At 44.8% G+C, this 13,590-nt stretch overlaps 1 protein-coding gene across 1 annotated transcript in view; it reads right to left on the reverse strand.

Annotated features, from left to right (window-relative positions):
• Nucleotides 1–4,141, reverse strand: part of LOC309550871 (leucine-rich repeat neuronal protein 4-like) — a 44,002-nt gene extending 39,861 nt beyond the window's left edge. Inside the window, exon 1 of the mRNA XM_082251238.1 lies at nucleotides 4,083–4,141. The gene's annotated coding sequence lies outside the window, so the exon portion shown is untranslated. The remainder of the gene's footprint in view (nucleotides 1–4,082) is intronic.
• Nucleotides 4,142–13,590: the final 9,449 nt, after the last annotated feature.

Consider the following 13,590-nt stretch of genomic DNA (forward strand, 5'->3'; position numbering starts at 1 on the left):
GCAGGCGGCTAATGTAAACAAGCCACCTGTCATTCTCCCCTGTGTAAAAATGGAGATCAGACGGTTCTACTATGTAGAACCGTTGATCTCTGTTTTTACAATAGTAGACCAGTCCCATCACAGTTAGAAACACGCCCCTAGGACACACTTAACCCCTCCCTCTCCAATACAGTTAACCCCTTCCCTGCCAGTGTCATTTTTACAGTAACAGTGCATATGTATAGCACTGATTACTGCAGTAATGTCACTGGTAACCCCAAAAGTGTCAAAAATGTCAGTCAAGGGTCCGATCTGTCCGCCGCAATGTCGCAGTCCCGCAAAAAAATCGCAGATCGCCGCCATTACTCGTTAAAAAAAAAAAAAGAAAAAATGACAAAAATCGGCTGTAAAATGTTAAAAATTGGCTGAAAATGTTAAAAAATTTTGATTTTTACATTTTTTTGGGGGGAATTTCATATAAAAAATGTGAAAAATATTGTTATTTTTGCAAAATTTACACATTTTTTTTGTTTATAGCACATGATCAAAAAATTGCACAGGTGATCAAATACCACCAAAAGAAAGCTCTGTTTGTGGGAAAAAAAGGACGTCAAATTTGTTTAGGTACAGCGTCGCACGACCGCGCAATTGTCCGTTAAAGTCATGCAGTAAAAAAATCGCAAAAAAAACCCTGGTCAGGAAGGGGGTAAAATCTTCCGGGGCTTAAGTGGTTAAAGGGATGAGGTGGCAACCCTACATGGGGTCCAGTGGGAAGTTTCCACAGTCAGTGATGATTTGGGGAGCCATGTCTTCTGCTGGTGTTGGTCCACTGTGTTTTGTCAAGTTCAAAGTCAGCGCAGCCCTCTACCAGGAAATTCTAGATCACTTCATGCTTCCCTCTGCTGGCCAGATTTATGGAGATGCTGATTTCATTTTCCAGCAGGACTTGGCACCTACCCAGACTGCCAAAACTACCAATACTTGATGATCATGATATCACTGTGCTTGATTGGCCAGCAAACTCGCCTGACCTGAACCCCACAGAGAATCTGTATGGTATTGTCAGGAGGAAGATGACAGACACCAGACCCAACAATGCAGACGAGCTGAAGGCCACTATAAATAAACCTGGGCTTTCATAACACCTCAGCAGTGCCACACAGTGGCGTAGCGTGGGTTGTCAGCGCCCGAGGCAAGGTTAGTAATTTGCGCCTCCTACACAAATCTACTAGACCACTACACAGACCACTAAACTGACACCTATACTGACCTAGCTGACCACTACACAGACCTACCTTATTCCTACACTGACCTACCTGATTACTATACTGACACCTACACAGAACTACCTGACCACTACACAGACCTACCTGACCACTACACAGACCTACCTGACCACTATACAGACACCTACACTGACCTATCTTATTCCTACACTGACCTACCTTAGTCCTGCACTAACCAACCTGATCACTACACTGACCTCCTAATTTCTATGCTGACACCTACACTGACCTACCTGAGCACTACACAGACCTACCTGAGCACTACACAAACCTACCTGTTTCCTGCATTAACCTACCTGATTACTATACTGATACCTACAGAGACCTATCTGACCACTACACAGACCTACCTGATTCCTACACTAACCTACCTGATTACTATACTGACAACAACACTGACCTACCTCACCACTACACAGACCTACCTGACCACTACACTGACCTACCTAATTACTATACTGACAATTACACAAACCTACCTGACCACTACACAAACCTACCTGACCACTACACAGACCTACCTGACCACTACACAAACCTACCTGACCACTACACAAACCTACCTGACCACTACACAAACCTGCCTGACTACTACACAGACCTACCTGACCACTACACAGACCTACCTGACCACTACACAGACCTACCTGACCACTACACAGACCTACCTGACCACTACACAGACCTATCTGACCAATACACAGACCTACCTGACCAATACACAGACCTACCTGACCACTACACAGACCTACCTGACCGCTACACAGACCTACCTGACCAATACACTGACCACTACACTGACCTACCTGTTTCCTGCACTAACCTACCTGATCACTATACTGACACCTACAGAGATCTATCTGACCACTACAGAGACCTTCCTGATTCCTACACTAACCTACCTTATTACTTTACTGACACCTACCTCACCACTACACAGACCTACCTGACCACTACACTGACCTACCTGATTCCTACACTAACCAACCTGATCACTACACTGACCTACCTTATTACTACACATGATAAAAACATGATATCATGTATTCTAACAAACAGGCTGGAAATGGAATTGGGAGAAGCGCGGTGCGTATGAGAAGGTTTGTGTTCTGTAAGACGTTCTGCATCATAATCTCATAAAGTACAATGAGATATGAAGCAATCTGCAGACATTGAGTTGGTGGAGACTGACTCATCAACTGTAAAAGTCAAATGGACGCTACTCGGATGACAGACACAAACCATATGGGGGCTCTATATCTGGAAACGTAACCAAAACAAAGCCATTATACCTAAGCTATAAGTACAACAAATCCAAATCTACTAAAAGTGGAAGTCCAGCACCAAAATGTGTTTCTTTTTTGATGTGCATTAGAAGCTGCAGCAAGTCAGAGCCTGCCTTATTTCATGACCAGAGGACATCCAGCTTCATCTAGCTCATTCCTCCCTAGCCTGACTGTTCTTGGCCTGCCCCTACATCCGATGGATTTTAATTCTTTCAGTCATGGAGGCTCAGCATCACATGTGGGTGTTACCTAGGGGGTCTGTGGTCATTAGGAAGAATTATCCCCTTACAGATAGCAAAAAAGATCAATGGTGTCAGCGGGAACGTATCTGAGAGGCAGAAATTGCCCATTGCTCATAGAACCCCCAGCAACCTCTGGAGGAACACTATGGTTCCATCTAAGAGGCAGAAATTGCCCATTGCTCATGGAACCCCTAACAACCTCTGGAGGAACCCTATGGTTCCATCTAAGAGGCAGAAATTGCCCATTGCTCATGGAACCCCTAGCAACCTCTGGAGGAACCCTATGGTTCCATCTAAGAGGCAGAAATTGCCCATTGCTCATGGAACCCCTAGCAACCTCTGGAGGAACCCTATGAGTCCATCTAAGAGGCAGAAATTGCCCATTGCTCATGGAACCCCCAGCAACCTCTGGAGGAACCCTATGCTTCCATGGAACCCTGGTTAAAAAGCCCTGCTCTATAGCGTTGTTTCTCAACCAGGGTTCCTCCTCAGGTTCCTCTGGGGTTCCTTAAAGAGTAAGCAATGGTGGACTGATATCCCACCTAGATTGGCCACCAATATAAAAGGTCACTTATACACTGGCCACTAATAGACACCACAGTTTTACAGTCTGCCTTTGTTTTGCACAGCTATTGTTCCTTTTAGGAATATTGCTAAAACTATTTTGTAGGGGGGTTGGTAACTAATTTATTATTGTTATTATTATAATACAGGATTTATATAGAGCCAACAGTTTGCACAGCGCTTTACAATATGAGATTCTCTGCTCTGGGTGTCAAATATGCTAGGAAAGCCACATTACTTATTCTTTAATTTAAGACTACCTTATCGATCATGCTGATGTACCATGAGCTGTAGGTATTATTCTTATAGGAAAAGGTTTCCAAGACCTGAGAATTAATTTAAGGGTTCCTCAAAGGTAAAGAGGTTGAGAAAGGCTGCTCTATAGACTGGAGAAAGCAGCAGGTGAATTCCAATTTGTAAATTCTTCAAATTTGTCTTAAGAGCCAGAATCACAGTCACATTCTCTAATCAATCTGCTTTTTTAGAGCATATAATACTCATAATGTAATATATATCGCTCATTATGTTTACATATTCATGGCATCTAGATTAATTACGTGTATCCGAAAGGCTAAATTGGAGTCAAAATCCCATCCACTCCCACACTAATTATCGGAAACCCAATTAGATTAGGTCATAAAAACCCAATTTGTACTCATATTTGACAAATAATCCATCACAGACCCAGAAGCACATAGCGTATCCCCATTCATATCATGACATACCTGTGAATGTAGAGGGGAACCTTCGCTCTCTTCTCTCCGGCTGATCACAAGATGTGGGGTCTGCAGAAAAAGCAATTTCTTCTTTTTCTCCGTCTCCGTCTCCCACCTATGTGCAGACTCTAGTGTCTTTGGTATGTGGTGGGAGGTCTTTGTTTCCCTTAATCACCATGTACACTGGACAGTGCAACTGTCTGCAGATTAATTACATATTATTTCCAGAAATCTACAGAACCATCACATGATCTGCACCTAAAAACCTTCTTTAGAAGCATGCTCTGTTTATTGTTGGCTACCTGTGCTAAATAGCTGTGTGATGGAATTAAAAGATCAATTATTTATTAAAGTAAAAAATGGTTTCTTTTTTTTAAATCTTACAATATGTATTAATCTCTGATTGTTGGGATCCCTTTTCTTACCTCGCTGATAATAAAGTAATATACAGATAAAACTACTACTAATTATTATTATTATTATTATACAGGATTTATATAGAGCCATCAGTTTGCGCAGCGCTTTACAATATGAGGGAAGACAATACAGTTACAATACAATTCAATACAGAAGGAATTAGAGGGCCCTGCTCATTGGAGCTTACAATCTAGAAGGGAGGGTCAAGTGAAACAAAATACAATAACTGTGGGGGATGAACTGATGGAGAAAATGGAGGTACAGTTGTTAGGTGTGGGTGAGATAGGCTTCTCTGAAGAGGAGGGTTTTCAGGGATCGTCTAAAAGCCAATAGAGTAGGAGATAATCTGACAGATTGGGGTAAGGAGTTCCATAGGATCGGAGAGGCTCTAAAAAAGTCCTGGAGGCGAGCATACTAATAATAATAATGGATAGATAGATGGATAGATAGATAGCAGTGGCGGCGAACTGCCTGCCGGCCAGCCTCCTTACCACCTCCTTCCTCCTATCCGAGCCAGAGAATGCTGGATGGCTTAGCTGCTGTGTGTCACCTCCCTCTTTCTGGCCAGTGGCCAGTAAGATCGCTTCTTCTTTTGGTCAATCAGGAAAGGGGTCTCACAACTCTCTTCCTAATTGGCTAGGAGGAGAATTAGTGTGATAATAGCAAATATTTATTCACTATTGCCATACAACTGGGTGGGCTCAGAGCGATATTGGAATCCATGCATCCGGCGCCCTGCATGTAAATTAGGGGGCCGGATGCATGGATATGGGGGGCAGCGCCTCTGCACCCCCAATGGACAGGCCGCCACAGATAGATAGATAGATAGATAGATAGATAGATAGATAGATAGATAGATAGATAGATAGATAGATAGATAGATAGATGGAAAAAAAGTATTTGATCCCCTGCTGATTTTGTACATTTGCCCACTGACAAAGAAATGATCAGTCTATAATTTTAACAGTAGATTTATTTTAACAGTGAGAGACAGAATGAGAAAAACAAATATCCAAAAAAACACATTTCAAAAAAGTTATAAATTGGTTGCATTTTAATAGGTGAAATAAGTATTTGATCCCCTATCAATCAGCAATATTTCTGGCTCCCAGGTGTCTTCTATACAGGTAACGAGCTGAGGTTAGGAGCACTCTCCTAAATGGAGTGCTCCTAATCTCAGCTTGTTACCTGTATAAAAGACACCCATCCACAGAATCAATCAAACAAATTCCAATCTCTCCACTATGGCCAAGAACAAAGAGCTGTCCAAGGATGTCAGGGTGCCCAGCTTTGACTATTTGAGCTATCCCCTTGGTTTTCTGAAGGAGAGCAAAAGATGTAGCTCTGTAGCTAATTTCATTGAACATCCACCAGGCCCAATGCTCCAACCTCGGTTGTCTTGGGGACAATCCAGCTCTAGATAGGTAGCATCCCTTCAAATTGACATTGATAAGGATTACAATATTTAGAGAGAAGCCAACCTATGTGCATTGTTTGTATTGCCATGATCCAACTCATCAAATGCCAACTGCCTATAAGTATATCCTCCCTTGTAAAGTGATGAGGGGGTGCACAGCTCTGACCAGTTGAGCTATTCTCTTGGTTCACTGAAGGAGAATGAAATGTGTAGCTGGGCTCCTTGGACATTGACCAGGTCCAAGGCTTCTGCCTAGGTTGTCTTGTGAATGATCAAGTGCTGGATAGATAGCTATATAGGGATTAGAAGAGAATGGGGCCCTTCACAAAGGGCCCCCTCTCTGAGAGAATGGGGCCATTTGCCCCCTCTCTCATCCCTTCAAATTGACAGTGATTTCGATAATCAGAGAGATGTTGTTCCAATAATTTGAATTATCAAAATCAAATCAAAATCCACCAGACACCAACTGCCTACAGGTATATCCTCCATTTTAAAGTGATGTAGGAAGGGGAGGCACAGCTTTTACTAACTGAGCTGTCCCTGTGGTTTATCAAAAGAGGCTAAAAGTTGTAACTGGGCCCCTTGGACATACACCAGGGCAAAGGCTCCTGCCGAGGTCGTCTTGTGGATAAATAGATAGATAGACAGACAGACAGACAGACAGACAGACAGACAGACAGACAGACAGACAGACAGACAGACAGACAGACAGACAGACAGACAGACAGACAGACAGATAGATAGATAGATAGATAGATAGATAGATAGATAGATAGATAGACAGACAGATAGACAGACAGACAGACAGACAGACAGACAGACAGACAGACAGACAGACAGACAGACAGACAGACAGACAGATAGATATAGATAGACAGACAGACAGACAGACATAGAGAGATAGATAGATAGATAGATAGATAGATAGATAGATAGATAGATAGATAGACAGACAGACAGACAGACAGACAGACAGACAGACAGACAGACAGACAGACAGACAGACAGACAGACAGACAGACAGACAGACAGACAGACAGACAGACAGACAGATAGACAGATAGACAGATAGATAGATAGATAGATAGATAGATAGATAGATAGATAGACAGACAGACAGACAGACAGACAGACAGACAGACAGACAGATAGATAGACAGATATAGATAGACAGACAGACAGACAGACATAGAGAGATAGATAGATAGATAGACAGACAGACAGACAGACAGACAGACAGACAGACAGACAGACAGACAGACAGACAGACAGACAGACAGACAGATAGATAGATAGATAGATAGATAGATAGATAGATAGATAGATAGATAGATAGATAGATAGATAGATAGATAGATAGATAGATAGATAGATAGATAGATAGATAGATAGATAGATAGATAGATAGATAGATAGATAGATAGATAGATAGATAGATAGAGAGAATGGGGCACTAGGCAAGGTAGCAGCTTTTCCAGCCCTCCCCCATTCCTTCAGTGGAAAAGGAATACAATAACCAGATAGAAGCCATTGAAAGAGAATATAGGTTGTACCTGGGCCCCTTGGACATCCACTAAGCCCAAGGCTCCTGCCTAAGTTGCCTTGTGTATGATTCGGTTGTGGATAGACCCAAAGTTAAAAATGATGTTTGTAATGAAGGTGGGTGCTGGCGTCATCTGGACAGACAGATCTCACATTTGTCTCACAGATTTTGTTCACTCCCTGCAAAAATGGAATAAAACATACTGTATATAGGTGTATTTCCCTGCCTGGGAGCCACAGCGGCCACATACAGCCACTGATTATTAATCAATTAGAGGATGCGGCTGTAAAAGGGTGTATGCCAGTACTAGCATAAACACACACATAGGAATGTACAGCCCTGGTTGCAGACGGTCTGTGTATACGTCATACGTCCAAAGCACTATTCCCAATGCACACATTCCTGTAGAAGTAGCTGTGCATATAAGTGGGTGGTGAAGCAACCACCCGCTGGAACTGGAGCCTCGCAGATCACATGCCTGACGAAGGGGTCCTGCGTGGCTCCGAAACGTTGCTTTCTGCTGTAACTATGTGATCGCTGAATAAATCTTTGGACTGGTTCTGGGGATCCATGGTGTGCTGGTAACATTCTCTTGCACTGCAATACGTCTGTACACCAGTACTGGCTTAGAGTCGCATCCTGTAATTGATTTCTATGTGGAGCTGTGTTTTTGGGTTTGAAAATACACCCACATTTTAAATTGCATGGCCCCAGGTGGTGCATAGAGAAATAAAAAAAATAAAAATAGAAGGAAAAGTGAAAAGGAAAGACACAGATATTTAAAAAAAACAACTGAGAAAAGATTGCTAATTCACCAAATTTTTCATATTACAGATACGCAATTAGGCGATCTATGATGTAAAGCCTTTGTTTAGTCATATGATCTTCTTATAATGTTACCAAAAGCAAAGACTTTACTATTATTTAATCCAAGTAATGTCAGTACAGAGATCAGTAATTAACATCAACCAATCAGATGTTTGTTTTGTATCGTGAAATCACTGAAAAATTCTAACTGGTTACTATGGGTTGTCTATTGCTTTTTACGCAGTTTTAGTTTCTTCTTTTCCAGAATTAGCTTTCATGGGAACATTAATACCAATATTCTGGGATCTTTTAGTGACTGTCCCTGGATATTACTGCTCTGACAAAGCCCAGACTCCTCTGGGAGTTCAGAGATATTATGGCCTTTAAAAAGCAGGTGCTAAAGTGCAGTTCATTGTACTATTCAGCCTTATCTATATTGGTCTCTTGATAAGAAGTTTGTGAGATGACAAAGAACACTTGACTAATGCACACATGCTTATTTAAGAACCTGCAAATATCTTCTGTAGCAGGAAGAAAAGCCGAACAAAGGGTATGTTTACCAATTACCACTTTAGCCTAACTTTAAAAAAAAAAGAAAAAAAAGAAATGATGATCATATAACAGTTTTTTTTCGTCATTTAGTAATTATTTTTATTGCTCCCCTCCATGGCTGGTAGTCTTTTGTGGCTTTATGATTAGAAACAATTGGTCAGAAGCCTCTAGCTGTTATAAGAAAAGTACATAGGTCACCATTGTTTGTGAAGGTCAGGTCATGGTATATCTAGTAATAGTTTGTCACATACAATTGGGCTTGTTCTGTAATGTTGAAGACATTTCACAGCTTATCCAAGCCATATCTGGAACTGAGCAAATGACTGGAGAAGCTATGAGATGCCTTCAACATTACAGAACAAGCCCAATTGAATATGACTACCCAAAATATCCCTTACATTGGTGGTCAGTGGGAAGAATGCTCCTTACATTGGTGGTCAGTGGGAAGAATGCTCCTTACATTGGTGGTCATTGGGCTGAAGAATTCTCCTGACATTGGTGGTCAGTGGGATGAATGCTCCTTACATTGGAGGTCAGTGGGATGAATGCTCCTTACATTGGAGGTCAGTGGGATGAAGAATTCTCCTGACATTGGTGGTCAGTGGGAAGAATGCTCCTTACATTGGTGGTCAGTGGGAAGAATGCTCCTTACATTGGTGGTCAGTGGGAAGAATGCCCCTTACGTTGGTGGTCAGTAGAAAAAAAGCTCCTTACATCGGGGGTCAGTGGGAAGAATGCTCCTTACATTGGGGATCAGTGGGAAGAATGCTCCTTACATTGGTGGTCAGTGGGAAGAATACTCTTTACATTGGTGGTCAGCAGCAAGCATGCTCCTTACTTTGGAGGTCAGTGGGAAAAATGCCCCCTACATTGGTAGTCAGTGGAAAGAATGCTGTTTTCAATTTTTTTTTTAGGACCCAGGGAACTATGCTAAAACCAACTGATTTGGGTCACTTGGAAGAATGCTCCTTACAATGAAGTCAGTGGGAAGAATTCTCCTTACGTTGGTGGTCCATGGGAAGAATGTTCCTTACATTGGTTGTCAGCAGTGGCGGCTGGTGCTCAAATTTTTTTTTTGGGGGGGGGGGGGGGGCGCAAAAAGAAAAATGTAATAGGTATTGCTTCGCGGCAAAAAACGCGGTAAAAAAATTGCATGACTTTGAGGTCATGGTACAGGCATGGCACAGGTGATGGAATAGGCATGGCACAGGTGATGGCACAGGTGATGGCATAGGCATGGCACAGGTGATGGCACAGGTGATGGCACAGGTGATGGCATAGGCATGGCACAGGTGATGGCATAGGCATGGCACAGGTGATGGCACAGGTGATGGCATAGGCATGGCACAGGTGATGGCATAGGCATGGCACAGGTGATGGCACAGGTGATGGCATAGGCATGGCACAGGTGATGGCATAGGCATGGCACAGGTGATGGCATAGGTGATGGCATAGGCATGGCACAGGTGATGGCACAGGTGATGGCATAGGCATGGCACAGGTGATGGCATAGGCATGGCACAGGTGATGGCACAGGTGATGGCATAGGCATGGCACAGGTGATGGCATAGGCATGGCACAGGTGATGGCACAGGTGATGGCATAGGCATGGCACAGGATATGGCACGGGTGATGGCATAGGCATGGCACAGGTGATGGCACAGATGATGGCATAGGCATGGCACAGGTGATGGCATAGGCATGGCACAGGTGATGGCACAGGTGATGGCATAGGCATGGCACAGGTGATGGCATAGGCATGGCACAGGTGATGGCACAGGTGATGGCATAGGCATGGCACAGGTGATGGCATAGGCGATGGCACAGGTGATGGCACAGGCATCGCACAGGTGATGGCATAGGCATGGCACAGGTGATGGCACAGGCGATGGCATAGGCATGGCACAGGTGATGGCATAGGCATGGCACAGGTGATGGCATAGACATGGCACAGGTGATGGCACAGGTGATGGCATAGGCATGGCACAGGTGATGGCATAGACATGGCACAGGTGATGGCATAGGCATGGCACAGGTGATGGCACAGGTGATGGCACAGGTGATGGCATAGGCATGACACAGGTGATGGCATAGGCATGGCACAGGTGATGGCATAGGTATGGCACAGGTGATGGCACAGGTGATGGCATAGGCATGGCACAGATGATGGTACAGGCATGGCACAGGTGAGGGCACAGGTTGGCTTCAATCACTTCCCTTCTGACGGCGGCGGGATGGCGGGATTCCGGGAACCGAGACGAGCAGCGCCGTGGACGTCCTCCTCTTCAGTCTTCTGTCTTCCGGTCCGGGCGGCGGGAAGGAGATCGGGCGGTGACGGTGCATGACTGACGCACGCACCGGCACCGCCCCCATTGCGAGTCAGCGATGTCCTGGATGATGATTGGTCCAGGCTGGAGACTGGACCAATCACAGCCAGGATATCACGAAGGTGGGGGTGGCTCAGCGCTTTTTCCTGCGCCCAGGTTACGCCCCCAGAAGGTAGCCAATTGGCGCCTCTTCTGGGTCGTAAACCCCACCCCCCCCCCCATATCCACCAGGCCGAGCGCATAGGCCTGCGAACACGATTTTTATTTTTTTTCAAAACTTTATTCTTTTTTTGTCATTTTTTTTTCTATTTTTTTTTCTTTTTTTTTAGGGGGGGGCGGCGCTCTGGCGCCCCCTATGCACGGGCCGCCACTGGTTGTCAGTGGGAAGAATTCTCCTTACATTGGTTGTCAGTGAGAAGAATGCTCCTTACATTGGTGATCAGCAGGAAAAATCTCCCTTACATTGGTGATCATCAGGGGAACAATGCTCTTTACATTGGTGGTCAGTAGAAAGAATGCCCTCTTTACAGTGGTAGTCAGAATACCAACATTAAAGACAGCAAAAAAGATTATTGGTATCATGCTTGCTCTGCAAAGTGGCACTGTCCTCAAGACCAGTGTTCCTCAACCTTTTTCCAGTCGAGGCACACCCCAGAAATTATGGACAGTCTCGAGGCACCCTTTAAAATTATGGACAGTCTTGAGGCACCCCATCCTAAAATTTAAAAACGATTCCCAAAGTTAGAGGTAGAAGTTGGTACTGACTGACTAGTATGCCAATGTTTCTCTTTTTCCTCAGTTTTCTCCATCACTCATCTAATAGGACCCCAAAACTTATGGAGAGAAGCAGAGGAGAGTCAAACAAGCATGCTACGCAGGAGACTGACATCGTCCTTATCAACTGATGATGTCATAGGTCGTTAGCAGGTTGGCAGCTAGAGGGTTTTAACGGTGCACAATGAAAACCTGTGACTTTGTGTAACGTAAAATACAGGCTTCATCCACCCGCTGCTTTGTATACAAATTTTGGTAAATTTTAGGGGGATTTGGCTGAGGCACCCCTGAAGAAACCTCAAGGCACACAAGGGTGCCTGGGCACCCTGGTTGAAAAAGGCTGCTCAAGACTATGCAGGCATCGTGGAATGCAAAATCAATCAGCCACAGCTCAAGGAACCCCTAACAACCTCTGGAGGAACCCTAGTTGACAATGGCTGCTTTATAGCATAGGAGCTCTTCTTCACTCCCTGCTTGACTGGCAATGAGACAGGCAGAATAATTCTTCCATTTTCTCTTGGGACCTTTTGGGCTAAAAGTTAATGTGGTGTTGGCTGTTGGACCCCAGTCACATATTATTTATGAACAGTCATAAAGTTCAGGGTATTGCAAAGATTATTCTTGGGCAGTATAGCAAAAGTTTGTGCAATTTGGTGATTATGTCCACCAGTGGGTTTAAGCAGTGGTGTATTTTGGTTTTGTGCTGCCCTAGGCAAGACTAAAATTGGGTGCCCCCCCCCCATCCTATGTAAATTTGCCCCACTCCCTTTTTAACGGATGTGACTCCCTTAAAAATTGAAGGACTAAAAGTCACAGCATGAACCCCTGAGATCTCACGAGAGGGGGGGTGGGTGAGGGAGAGAAAGAGGGGGACGGGTGAGAGGAGCTGAGAGGGAGGGATGAGAGAGAGGGGGGATGAGAGAGAGGGGGGTGAGAGAGAGTGGGGATGAGAGAGAGGGGGGATGAGAGAGAGGGGGGGTGAGAGAGAGAGGGGGGGTGAGAGAGAGGGGGGGATGAGAGAGAGGGGGGATGAGAGAGAGGGGGGGTGAGAGAGAGGGGGGATGAGAGAGAGGGGGGATGAGAGAGAGGGGGGGTGAGAGAGAGAGGGGAGATGAGAGAGAGGGGGGGGATGAGAGAGAGGGGGGGTGAGAGAGAGAGGGGAGATGAGAGAGAGGGGGGATGAGAGAGAGGGGGGTGAGAGAGAGAGAGGGGAGATGAGAGAGAGGGGGGTGAGAGAGATGAGAGAGAGGGGGATAAGAGAGAGAGAGGGGGAATAAGAGAGAGAGAGGGGGGTGAGAGAGAGAGGGAGGGTCGAGAGAGAGAGGGGGTGAGAGAGACCAGGGGATGAGAGAGGCGGCTCTAGCAACCAGTAGCCAATAGAGTCTCAGGTGGAGGGGGGGCTTTTTTGCTGCCCCCTGCAAAGTGCCGCCCTAGGCCTGGGCCTTGTTGGCCTAGGCCAAAATACAGCACTGGGTTTAAGAGCTGGAGGTGGGGTGGTCCAACTTTACATTTTACAAAAAAAATCAAGATATAGCTCTAGATCTTCTAAACAGTATGTCATGAAGTGTCAAATAAAATTAGCCTTCCTATATGCATATTGTGCACCACATGCTGAGCTCTAACTGCCTAGATTTGTGGCATGTTTCCCTTAAATAAACCCTTAATGGCATCATTAGGAAG

The sequence above is a fragment of the Pelophylax lessonae genome, assembly GCF_965119305.1.
Source record: "Pelophylax lessonae genome assembly, chromosome: 3".
Lineage (NCBI taxonomy): Eukaryota > Metazoa > Chordata > Amphibia > Anura > Ranidae > Pelophylax > Pelophylax lessonae.